We start from the raw sequence: 13,415 nt of genomic DNA, 5'->3' as shown, positions 1-13,415 counted from the left end.
ATGAATTAGTTTTGGGTAGGAAAAAATGAGTATGAATATTGCATCAAAGAATGGTTTTGTTCCATTTCTTGAAGAGAAAATATTTAAACAGTGTTTTGATAAAGAAAGCATAATAGCTCACTCTTACTAAAGTGTTTTATTATCAGTGTGGCTTCTCTTAGTTATTCAATTTAATTAAGTCAATATTGACAAATTCACAATCTCATAGGGATACCATGCTGATACACTGTATTGATTTGGTTCTTTGGATAAAATGTATTCACCTTTGAAAAGAAACAAATTTAATAAAGAATGAGAGATTACTATGATTAATATATGCCTTATTGTGCATCTGATATTATTTGATAGTATAAAAACAGAATGTGAGAGAACTCTAAAATTATAGAAAATGTCAATGCCATTTGCTTATACCTAAGCAAAACTTGAACTGCACAAAATTAAAAAGGCAAGGAAGAATTTAATCAAGGCATTTTAAATAAGAGAAAAAAACCACAATTCAGACCAGTACTGCAGGACATTAGAATGTGTGGCATATAGTGAGTTTTCCTGAGTTTTTAGATCTTACTTTTTGTGATTAGGCCTTCTGTGTTTGCTGTCTTCCCACTTTGATGTTAACTTCAGTATGCTTTATCTTCAAAAATCTCATACAAAAATGTAATCCACAATATTTTATGTTAGGAACCTCAAATTTTAATCTGATTGTGGTGATTACAGGTAGAACATTTAAGAAATGGTTAGACTATTTGACTGAATGCTGGTGACCTTGTAAATAGAGGGAGAGATCATACAGCCAGAGATATATATGTGCTCCCACCTGATGAGATCCATCCCAGAAGGCTCTTGCACATCCTGACATATAATTTCTGGACTTTGTACTCCAGAACCATGAGTAAAAAAAAAAAAAAAATTTCTAATAAAATTAGCTTGCCTCATATATTTAATTATAAAAATGAAAAAGTCACCAATAAAACTCCTACCTTCCAGTACAAACTGGGAAATGGGATGTTATCTCCCCTGGAAAACACTTTAAAGTGAAGGTTCCAGGCTCTCAGAAAGGCATTCTTGAGCTGTAAAATTGGGTAAACATTTCAAAGAGATTTACATTGAAAGGGAAGAGAAAAAATTTAAAATTGCATGTTTTCCAAAGTAAAAGTGACAACAAATGTGCCAACAAACTGTCTAAAAGTTAGTGAAGCTCAGAGAAATTTTAAGTTCATCTAGGTCACTTTCTTTTGATTTGCAGATAATATAACTTGGTTATTTAAATCATTTACTGGATGACCCAAAATAACTGATTGAATCCTAATTTAATGGGGGAAGAAGAAGAGGCAGCTTCTTCGGTTTCTCTGATTGCCTTGGGAACAACTCTTCTCATTTGTGATATAAAGGACATAATTAGCACAGGACTGGTTTATATCAGTGAGAATAATATATTTGTGTCACGGCAATTCTTTTTGTCACAATCACAGCAAAGGCTCATAAGTAATTAAAACCAACTATGCTTACTTTGAAAATTAATTTTTCCACTTGCTCTCCTTTTCCTTCCTCTCCTCCTCCCCAAGTTTTCTTTTCCTTTCATTTTCCTATCCTTCCCTTTCCCCTTTCCTCCACCTTCTCTTCCTCATCCTCATCCTCTTCAGCTCCCTCCTCCCCCTCCCCCTTCCCCTTCTCCTCCTCTTTCTCTTTCGTCTTTTTAGAAAGACTTCTGGCTTGTTACCAAGGTTTGAGAGAATGGAAAGACTTGCTGTGGATATTTTGGTATTATGTGATATAAGCTCCTCATCATTAACTCATTTTCATCTTATAATGAGAAAAAAAATGTTTTGTTTAGAATAAGTTCAAATCTTTCTGAAAATATTTCACGAGTTTCAAAAGCTATGCTTATGCATGTAAAGTGTGAACATTTCTTTTAAAGATAGAAATTTGCCCCTACTTAGTTTCATATGTGAGAATTTCTCCATTTAGTATTGAGTAGATCAAAAGAAGATATTATTCTATAAGATATAGTCTCCAGTAAAAGTGACTTTGAATGGGAGTAGAAAAGTAAATCTCTCAGAGCTGGTCCCAGAACCTGGAGGGAAGCTCCCCCACTGCCATCCCAAGCTCCTAGGGCAGTGAAGCTGAGCAGGCCCAAGCACCCAAAAGGAAGTTCCCCCACTGCCATCCCAAGGTCCTAGGGCAGAGAAGCTGAGCTGGTCCCGGACCTGGAAGGATGCTCCCCCACCACCATCCCAAGCTCCTAGGGCAGAGAAACTGAACCATGCAGGCACCAGAACCACCCTCCCCCATGGAAATGAGAAGACATCTAAACAAGCCTCAAAAACAGACTTCTGGACCACCTATAACAACCCCAAAGGGAAACGAGATGGAACAATCTGATACTCAACCAACTGGACTCTCTGAACTGGCAACAAAAGAGGATCTGGGAAAAATGAAATCAGAAATAATTACTCAGATAACAGCAAAGATTTTGGTCATGGTGCAGGGTATGATTAATAAATCTAGAGAGGACACAGATTAAAAAAAAAATAGAGGATCTGAGAAACACAATGGAATCCCAAGATAGGAAACAAATGGAATCCATAAAACACATGCAAACAGATTTCCAGGAGATTAAAAATTCCATCAAAAGAGAACATGCTGAATCACCCTGATGCAGAAAGGCAGGTCTGCCCATGCCCTACCTAGGTCCCCAGTCACGTGGAATACACCGAATCAGCCTGCTGCAGACAGGCAGGTCTGTGCACAGCCTACCGAGGTCCCGAGTCATGCAGGAGATGATGAATCACCCTGCTGCAGACAGGAAGCCACCTGGTTCCACACTACAAAGAGGCAGAGGACACCAGACCACCAGACCAAGGTACTGAGTCCCTGTGCTCTCAGCCCAGAGGCAGGGCTTCTGAGCCGCTGCCATCCCACTGCTCCTGGCCCAGAGGAAGGGGCTTCTCTGTCACCATCCCTCCCGCTGCTCCCAGCCCAGAGGAAAGGGCTTTTGGGCCACCTTCTGTCCCGCTGCTCCTGGCCCAGAGGAAGGGGATTCCTGGCCACCATCCCTCCTGCTGCCCCCAGCCCACAGGAAAGGGCTTTTGGGTCACCATCCCTACCGCTGCTCCCGGCCCCTGTCCCACCTCTCCTGTAAGACTGAAGGCCTTACCAAATGCTCTGAGGAGCTGACTGCAGTGAAGAACACCCAGGAAGGAACACACCAGACAAGATGGAAAGTAAAACAGACCTTTATTAGTCTGGCCAGACAGTACTCCCAAAGCAAAGTAGCTTAGAGAGCCAACTGGCTCAGAGTCTGAGGCTGTTTTTATAGGGGGTTGCAGGGGATGTTGGCAAGCAGAAATACAAAAGCAGAGGAGAGAGATAAAACAGACCTTTTACAGATTGTCCTTAAGATAACATATTCAGATATGGAGTTGGGCAAGTTTGACAGAACACTACACACACAACAGACCTTCCTGGGACAACAACAAGCACATCCCTGGAACTCATTGTCTACCTGGTGATCCGTAACAGAAGCAGACAAGTTGGAGCCCTATTACAAAGATGGAGTAACTGTTGTTCAGTCTTACATTCCCCACTGATTTTTCCCAAAGCTGTATAATCTTATACAGCACTATCTTGGTATTCTTGCCTCCATCTTTGTTCTTTTTCATCTAGCTCACTTAAAGGATGATATTTGGCCTGTTGATTCAAAATCATTAGGCGAACAGATCCTATCTGGGCCCTTACATAGGCCATAAGCTTATTAATAATGTATGGGCCAAAAGTCAAAGCTAGTAACAAGATTAACAGGGGTCCAGAAAGGGCAGAAACAAGGGTAGTCATCCAGAGAGACCAGTTAAACATTGACTGGAACCATCCCTCCTGTTTTATCAATCTATTATAATTTTCTTATAGATGTTTATTTATAGTGGCCAGAGTTTTTCTTATTATTTCAGATTTGTTAGCATAATAGCAACATTTTTCTCCTAGGGCTGCACATAGCCCTCCCTCTTTTATAAATCCAAGGTCAAGTCCTCAGCGGTTTTGAAGGACCATCTCAGCCAGAGAATCAACTTGTTTTTTCAAATGAGACACTGACTCGGTAAGTAGGCCTAAGTCTATTTTTACCTGTTGGGCAAGGGTCTTGAAATTAGAGTCTTGCAGTCCTATTGCAGTCACACCCAGAGCCGCTGATCCCACAATGCCTGCTGCAGTTAACACAGGAATCAATGCTAGGTGGTGCTTGTCTCTCTTGGGTGTGTGCTCTCTTAGCTAGGTATTCCCAACTCTGATCTTCTCCATATATAGTCACTTGGGGTAAAATGTGGACTATTACACATACCTCAAGTTCCTGATTGAGGACTGTCATGGATAAACAGGGAGTTATATCATTTGTACATGCCCACCATGCATTGTTTCCAGCTTTTAAATATTTTTCATTACTGACAGTGGGTGTCTGATAAGGACATATACTGTCCAGATAAGATGATGTAACACTTGGATTTTTAACACATAACCCTTTTTATTTGTATCCCCAATTGACAACCTCGGTTGTTTCCAATCACACTCATTTTGGTCAGCTTCTGAGAAGGTGCGGTTTACTGCCAACCCTACATAATACGGGGGACGTGGACTCAAACACAGCCAACACCTTTGAGACAGATTGGAGCTAGACTCATTTAACAGGGTGTACATGGCATCCAGGGTTTTTAGGTATGGTTGGATTGGAGATTCAGGAGCAACTAATGACACATTATAGGTTCCTTTTGCCTTTTCTTTTTCTTGGGGGCCAGAGACCCTATAAATGTTGCCTACTGGTTTAGGCTGTACTATTACTGGGCTATGTTGGATGAGGAGGTCAGTCATAGGGTCCTTTCCACCCACATAGAGTGGCACCATCCAGGATTTTTCTTTTTCCCAATCTTTATATGGATTTTACCATTGTTTTAAGGTTAGCTTGATGGGATTACATTTTTCTTTGGAACATGAACCACTTGGTGTTTGTTGGTCCAAGGCCAAATACGTATCTTCATTTTCCCATGGGGCAGTAGATTCGCAACCCCAATGATGACAGTGGTTTCCTGGTCCCCCATCACACCTTTTATTTTTCCCTATGGGGCAGGCATAAATATCTATATCTTGGAGGGTTTTTTTCTAACTTATCATCTATTCCACACCTCCCTCCGTGGCCCCCTTTACCCATCTTTCCAGATGAAACTTTAACCTTTGATCCAGCCCCTCCACCACTAATGATTGGAAGCCCTAGAGAACACAGGCCTATAATAAAATGGGGCTGTCTATCAGTAGTAATGGTGGCAATGTGAGCTCCCGTTAAGGCATTTTTTAAGGACCAAGTCCAGTTCTGGGAAGTGTGACTGGAAAACACCACCTGGCATCCAGATCCCCCTTCCATTGGGGCTGGTAAGAACAGTAGCCCAAGAACCCCCATATTGTCCAAACTAGTCTTTGATCAATCTTATCTTGAGGAGGTCCTCTGTGTTTCAATCAATCTGCCATGTTGACATTGCTTCCTCCAGGAGTGCTGCCTTTAAATGGCTGTGGTGGATCCAGGCAGAGTGTCCGGCTACTTCACTGCTGAGGGAGTCACCAGGATGACGGGAAATGGTCCCTTCCAGCGGGGTTCAAGGATCTTGGAGTCAAACCTGTGAATGAAAACCAAATCCCCTGGCTTATAGGGTAAGGGTTGCAAAGGTTTTTCACTGGGACCAGGCATAGTTTTTCTGAGCTTATCATGTAGCTCTGATTGAAGCTGATGGACTGCTTTTAGGGACTTAAGGAGTTGGAGGTGGGAAAGTCTTTCCTTTAACTCCAAATCAACCAGAGGGATGATCAGGGGAGATCGTGCATAAATGATCTGGAAGGGTGACAGATTTAGGGGAGGCTTAGGGGTACACTGGGTAAGAAGGAGGGCAAAGGGGAGAAGTTCTACCCAACCTTGTTCAGTCTCCAGGTATAATTTAGTTAGAACCTCTTTTAAGGTTTGATTTGCTCTTTCCACTTGTCCTGAACTCTGAGGCCTATAGGCACAATGCAAATTCCATTTTATCCCTAAAGCTTTACTGATGAATCAAGATAATTTAGCCATAAAGGCTGGGCCATTGTCAGACCCCAGAGCTAAGGGCAAGCCAAAATGAGGAATTATTTCTATCAAGAGTCTTTTGACGGTTACCTCGGCTATCTCTCTCTTAGTAGGAAAGGCTTCTATCCATCCTGAAAAAGTATCTACAAAGACTAATAAGTACTTGTACCCATATATACTGGGTTTTATTTTAGTAAAATCCAATGCCCAATGTTCTCCTGGAGTTAATTCTCTATATAGGACACCTGGGGGTCTGGTCATCCAATTTGCATTTACCTTGATACAGGTGGGGCATTGTCTCACTAGGTCTTTGGCCTTTTGTGCCATTCCCTTGATGAAATGGGGTCACAGAGTGGCCATCATTCTTTTCTTGCCAAGGTGGGTGGACCCATGCAGTTCTTGTAGCAGTGTGTCTGCTACAGCAGCTGGGAGCACCACTTTTCCATCCTTGGTCATCCACCATCCATGTTTACCTTGGGTCCACTGCTTTTTGGTCATTTCCACCATTTTTTCATCTGTGTACTCTGGTTTCTCTGGCAGCACCGGTGTGGGGAGCAGAACCATTTGTTTCCCCACTGATTTTTGGGCAGCCTGTTTTGCTGCCAGATCAGCTGCATTATTACCAATCACCTCAGGGCTAGCCCCTTTTTGATGCCCACAGACATGGATGATAGCAACCTCTCGTGGTAGCCAAATAGCTTGTAACAATGTCAATATCTCAGTTTTATTTTTAATTGTCTTTCCTTCAGAGCCCTCAGTTTTGATAAATTTCCCTGTGCACATGGGCAGTGGCAAAGCCATAACGGCTGTCTGTGAAAATATATATTCTTTTACCTTCACCTAGTTCTAGAGCCTTGGTCAGAGCAATCAACTCAGCCTTTTGTGCTGATGTCCCTTGGAGCAGCCCTTGCTCCCATTCCACCTGTTGGTCCTGGTTGACCACCGCCACCCTGGCATATCATACTCCATCACGCAAGAAGCTGCACCCATCAGTATAGAATGTGACCTCCACCTGGGGGAGGGCCTGGTCCATTAAATCCGGATGCCCTCCCCATAAATTTTCAAGAGTCTCAAGGATGGGTATCTGTTCATCAGACTCTGGGAGTAAGGTAGCTGGGTTGAGGCTAGTGGTGGTGGCAAACTTGATGCACAGCTGCTCCAATAGGAGTCCTTGGTATTGGAACAATCTGGCATTAGATATCCACTTGCTGTGCAAGGACCCAAGTTTGATCCCTGGTACCAAAAAAAAAAAAAAGAAGAAAAAAAAAAGATAGCCACTTGCTAGGGGAGCTGTTTAATAAGGGGTCAATGGCATGGGGAGTGACTAAAGTCAAATCCTGTCTGAATGTCAGTTTGTCAGCCTCTCAGGTTAGAGCAGCTGATGCAGTACAATCTTCAGACAGGTGGGCCACCCTTGAGCCACTGGGTCTAGCCTTTTTGAGAGGTATGCCACTGGCTGCTTCCATGGTCCCAAAGGCTGAGTTATCACTCCCTTAGCTACCCTGTTCTTCTCTGCTATATACAGAGTGAAGGGCTTAGTTATATCTGGCAATGCCAGCATTGGTGCTGAAGCAAACATAGTTTTAAGCAGTTGGAATGCCTGCTGGCAAGCCTCAGTCCATTTGAGGGGTGTATCTCCCCCCATGGTGGCTTCATGTAGGGAGTTGGCAATTTCAGCAAAACCTGGGATCCAAATTCTGCAATACCCAATCACCCCTAGGAATTCACGTACCTGTTTCTTTGAGCTTGGTTCTGGAATCTGGAGAATTGCTGATACCCGTGATTCTGCCAGCCTCCTCTTCCCTTCCTCAAGAATATAGCCCAAGTAGGTTACCTTGGTCTGGCAAAGCTGAGCTTTTTTCCAGGACATCCAATATCCCAGGTCTCAGAGAACTTCCAGGAGGCCCTCAGTGGCCACAAGACATTCTTCATTGGTTGAAGTTGCCACTAGGAGGTTATCTACATATTGAAGAATAGTTGCTTGGGGAAAAACTCTCCTTACACCTTGTAAATCTTTGCTGAGAGCTTCCCCAAACAGAGTGGGAGAGTTCTTGAATCCCTGTGGCAGCCAGTTCGATGTCAGCTGTCTGGTAGTTCCAGTGTCTGGGTCAGTCCACTCAAAGGCAAAGAGGGGTTGGCTCACTGGTGCTAGAGGTATGCTGAAAAATGCATCTTTGAGGTCTAGTACTGAATACCACACATGGGCAGGAGGGATGAGACTCAGCAGAGTATAGGGGTTTGGTACTGTTGGGTGGATGGTCTCCACCTGACTGTTCACCTCCCACAAATCCTGTACCAGTCTGAAGTCTGAGGTGCCAAGCTTCCTCACAGGAAGCAGGGGAGTATTCCAGGCTGACTGGCAAGGGACCAAAATGCCAGCCTCTTGGAGTCAGTGGATGTGCTTAGAGATTCCCACCTTGGCCTCCAGCTGGAGGGGGTATTGTCACACATAGATGGGGGCAGCAGAGGCCAGCAACTGGACCACCACCAGGGCATGGTGGTTGGCCAACCCAGGTGGATTGGTTTCAGCCCATACCCTGGGAAACTTTTTCTGAAGGTAGTCCCATTTTTGTTCAGGGGGCTCTGTGCCCTCCTTTAGCAATCTAAATTCATCTTCTAGGGGAACCATCACCATAATGGTGGAGGCTGGCTTAAGCTCAAAGGTCCCTCTTTCAGGCTCAAAGGAAATAATAGCCTCCAACTTTCATAGCAAGTCTCTCCCCAGCAATGGTTATGGGCACTCAGGGATAACTAAGAAGGAATGAGTGATGGTTCCTTTTTCTAGATTCACAGTCCTTCTAGTGGTCCAAGGGTAGGGGTCCACTTTTCCAGTGGCTCCAGTAATGGAGGTTTTTGAGGAAGTGAGGGGTCCAAGGGGGGTTCTTAAAAACAGAGTGGGCCACACCAGTGTCCACAAGGAACTGAACATCTGTTCCCCCTATCTCCAAAGTGACCATAGGCTCACTAGGGTTGAGCAGCCATGAGCCTTGGCCCCATCAATCTTCTTCATCTATTAAGAGGATTTCACCTTTTTTCTTTTGGGTCTCCTTTTTTCTTTTTCTTTTTAGCTTTTCACAGTCCTTCTTAAAATGGCCCTTTTCCTTACAATAGGCACATTGATCTTTTTCTAATAGGGGTCAAATCCTCCCCTTGCTCCCTCCCTTATTTTTGAGTCTTTCTTTCTGGACAAATCCTCCCTCAGCCAAGGTGGCTATGGTTGCTTTTCCCAGCCTCTTGGCCATCCTCTCTTCTGGAGGATGTCTATTGTTAAATGCCTTCATGGCTGCACTCATAAACTTTTTTCTATTCTCTCCCTCAAGTCCTTCTAGTCTTTGTAGCTTCTTTCTAATGGCTGGAGCTGACTGGGTAACAAATGCCAAATTTATTGCCTGCCGATTTGCAGGGGCATCTGGATCAATTGGAGTATATGTACAGTATGCTTCCAACAGATGCTCCAAAAAGGCAGAAGGGGATTCCTCTGGTCCTTGAAGGACCTCGCTTACCTTGCTCAAATTGGTAGACTTCTGAGCGGCTCCCCTCAGGCTGGCCAGGAGATGCTGATGATAGTTCTGGAGAGCTTCTCTCCCACCCAAGGTATTAGTTTGCCAGTGGGGTTGGATGGATGGGAGCTGTTCTTCCAGATGGGCTCACTGTTGGTCATCTAGGGGGCCTTCCAGTCCACCTAGTACCGACCTCACAGCTTCTCCTCGGATCCTTTCCCTCTCCTCTGAGGTAAAAAGGGCCTGGAGGAGTTGTTGGCAATCATCCCAAGTAGGATCACAGGTATGGAAGACAGACTCTAGGAGAGATATTAGGGCTTGGGGCTTCTCTGAGAAGGGAGGACTTTGATGTTTCCAATTATATAAGTCACTGGTAGTGAAGGTGATATAAACATAGTGACCTTGTTCTGTCTCCTGAAGGGGCAAGAGAAGGGCTGAACTAATTTCCCCAGTGGGGACCTTGCAAGGTCCATACACAGCCCCAGCTCACAAGTGTGGGGGAGAAGTCAGAGTCTGGGGACTGAGGCCCCACAGGGAGAGGAGGATAGAGAGGAGTAGGAGCCGAAGTTTGAACAGACGGAGGAAGGGAAGGATTGTGGTGTTCAGAGCAGGAGCCATCTGAGGGGGTGGAGGATTCCACATAGGGCTGAGGCCCTCCTAAGGGATCCAGGGGGCCAGGTTCCTGCAAGAGAACTGGCTTAGGAGCCCAGGGCTTAAATTCCCAGGGCCCTTTTGGGGCAGTGACTAAAATGCAAGTGTCTGTTTGGAGGGAACAGCACTGCAGCCAAGCCGGAGGTTTCTCACAAGCTTGAACCCAGATGTCTATGTAGGGAAATTGGTCTCAGTGGCCAGGGTGACCAGTGACTTTGCCCCAAAATGCCTGGCAAACACTGGGATCAAAAGTCCCTTCGGCTGGCCATCCCACCCCAAAGGCTGACCATTACCATTGGCACAGGGAGCAGAGTTTTCCATGAGAAAATTTCACCCTGTATTCATCTTCTTGTTCTGGAGAAAAAGTCAATTTAAAATTAGTGAGAAAGCAGTCAAGCGGAGTGGACCCAGTAGAACAGGTTCCTCCCATTACTCTGCTCCTGATGAAGATTGGAAAGAAAAAACTGTAAAATCAAACACACAACAGACACAACATTAACATAAAAAAGACAAGGCAAACAGGCACCACGACAAACTGAAACTAAATCTTCCCTTGTTCCTTCTCAGGAACCCTCAGGGGAGGGTTCCCGGGCATCAGCCACCTCACTCCTGACATAACAAATGGTTGCAACCAGCCAAAAGCTTACCTCCGGAGGTTTTCTGAGGTCTATGCCTGAGAATCTCCTGCTGGATCCCTCCACAGAGTCTCGGCTGAACCGGGGATTCCTACCCGGGGATCTCACTGGGGCCTCCAGGATGTAAGACTGAGGGCCTAACCAAATGCTCCGAGGAGCTGACTGCAGTGAAGAACACCCAAGAAGGAACACACCAGACAAGATGGAAAGTAAAACAGACCTTTATTAGTCTGGCCAGACAGCACTCCCAAAGCAAAGTAGCTTAGAGAGCCAACTGGCTCAGAGTCTGAGGCTGTTTTTATAGGGGGTCACAGGGGAAGTTGGCAAGCAGAAATACAAAAGCAGAGGAGAGAGATAAAACAGACCTTTTACAGATTGTCCTTAAGATAACATATTCAGATATGGAGTTGGGCAAGCATGACAGAACATTATGCACACATCAGATGTTCCTGGCACAACAACAAGCACATCCCTGGAACTCAATGTCTACCTGGTGATTTATAACAGAAGCAGACAAGTTGGGGCCCTATTACAAAGGTGGAGTAACTGTTGTTCAGTCATACACTCCCAGCTCAGAGGAAGTAATCCTTACAGGTGCTAACAGCCCTCCACCCCAGTTGAAATAAGAAAACATGTAAAAAAGTCTCAAAACCAGAATTCCAGATCACCTACTGCAACCCCAAAGGGAAATGAGATGGAACACCCTGATACTCAACCACCTGGACCCACTGAACTGGCAACAAAAGGGGATCTGGAAAAAATAAAATCAGAAATAATTTCTCAGATAACAGGATAAATTGTGCCCCTAGTGCAAGACATGATTAGTAAATCTACAGAGGAGCTCAGGAACATGATGGAATCCCAACATGGGAAACAAATGGAATCCATAAAACAGATGCAAATAGATTTCCAGGACATGAAAAAATCCATTGAAAGTCTAGACAACAGAATGAGCCAATGTGAGGACAGAATTTCAGATATAGAAGATAAGATTGCAATTAGTGACCAGGAAAAGAAAAATGGCTTCAAAATTATAAAGGAACATGAGAAATCAATCTAGCAGCTGCTACATGATGCAAAGAAGAATAACATAAGACTGATTGGAGTCAATGAAGAAACAGGAGAGAGTGCAGATGACATAAAAAAATCTGTTCACAGAAGTAATGGCAGAAAACTTCCCAAGCAGGGGGAAAGAACTTGACATACAGATAAGTGAGGCATATAGGCCTCCAAATAGCCTTGATCAAAAAACATCTACACATAGGCATACAATTGGTAAGATTCCAGAAACACAACAGAAGAACAAAGTTCTAAAGCAGTTAGAGAAAAGAAACAAATCACCTAAAAAGGAAAGCCCATCAGATTCACAACAGACTTCTCAACACAAACCATCAAGGCAAGAAGAGCATGGAGTGACATATTTCAAGCCCTAAAAGAAAACAGCCTCCAACCCAGATTGATGTACCCTGCAAAACTGTCTTTCAAACTGGATGGAGAAATAAGATACTTTCATGACAAAAAGCACCTTAGGAACTTCGTGAATACCAAAGCAGCACTCCAAAGAATTTTACCCAATATCATAGGAACAGACATTGAGGATCACAACCCCAGGAAGCAAAGCAGAATGAACCCATCTGGCATGACAAGAAAGTAAAGGTAAAGGGGGAGAACCCAACAAAAAGAAAAAGTCATGACAATGACAAGTCAATATGTTTCAGTTATAACCATCAACGTTAATGGTCTCAATTCACCAATCAAAAGAAATAGACTGGCAGAATGGGTCAAGAAACAAAATCCAACAATTTGCTGCATACAAGAAACAAACTCAATTCAAAATGAAATTCTTAGACTGAAAGTTAAAGGGTGGAAAACAATACTCCATGTGGTGGGAACCCGAAAAAGAGCAGGAGTAGCTATCCTCTTGGCAGATCAAGTAGATTTCAAACCAACAATTATTAAGAGAGATGAAGACGGACACTACATCCTTGTAAAGGGAAGAATCCAAGAGGAAGAGATGACAATCATAAATATCTATGCACCAAACACTAGTGCACCCAACTATATAAAACAAATACTAATGGACATGAAAAGTCATATATCCACTAATACAATTGTAGTGGGGGACCTCAAAACCCCACTGTCACAAGTAGGTAAGCTAGACAAAAAATAAGCAATGAAATACTAGAACTCAATTGAACTCTTCAACAAATGAATTTAAGAAGTGTGTACAGAGTCTTCTACCCCACAAAATCAGAATACACATTCTTCTCAGTTACACATGGGTCATTCTCCAAAATAGACCACATACTCATGCATAGAACATTTTTAAGCAAGTGCAAAGGAATTGAAGTTATCCCCTGCATATTATCAGACCATAGTGAGATGAAATTGGAGATCCATAACAAAAGAAACTGCAAAAATTTCATAAACACGTGGAAATTGAACAACACACTTCTGAATAACCAATGGCTCACAGAGGAAATTAAAGAAGAAATCAGACATTTCCTTCAATTAAATGACAATGACAATACAACATATCAG

General features: G+C 43.6%; 1 long non-coding RNA gene across 1 annotated transcript; it reads right to left on the bottom strand.

Annotated features, from left to right (window-relative positions):
- Positions 1–3,217: 3,217 nt before the first annotated feature.
- LOC110350230 (uncharacterized) lies at positions 3,218–11,146 on the bottom strand. The gene is made up of 5 exons (XR_002396673.2): positions 10,887–11,146; positions 10,533–10,593; positions 9,592–9,887; positions 7,821–8,047; positions 3,218–5,651 (listed from the first exon to the last, which is right to left on the bottom strand). It is a non-coding gene; the product is annotated as an uncharacterized LOC110350230 (long non-coding RNA).
- Between the last annotated feature and the right edge of the window lie 2,269 nt (positions 11,147–13,415).

The sequence above is a fragment of the Heterocephalus glaber genome, unplaced genomic scaffold (genome assembly GCF_053883595.1).
Source record: "Heterocephalus glaber isolate CG9 unplaced genomic scaffold, H.glaber_assembly_v1.0 deba00001509, whole genome shotgun sequence".
NCBI lineage: Eukaryota > Metazoa > Chordata > Mammalia > Rodentia > Bathyergidae > Heterocephalus > Heterocephalus glaber.
This window is presented reverse-complemented; position numbering and strand designations above follow the sequence as displayed.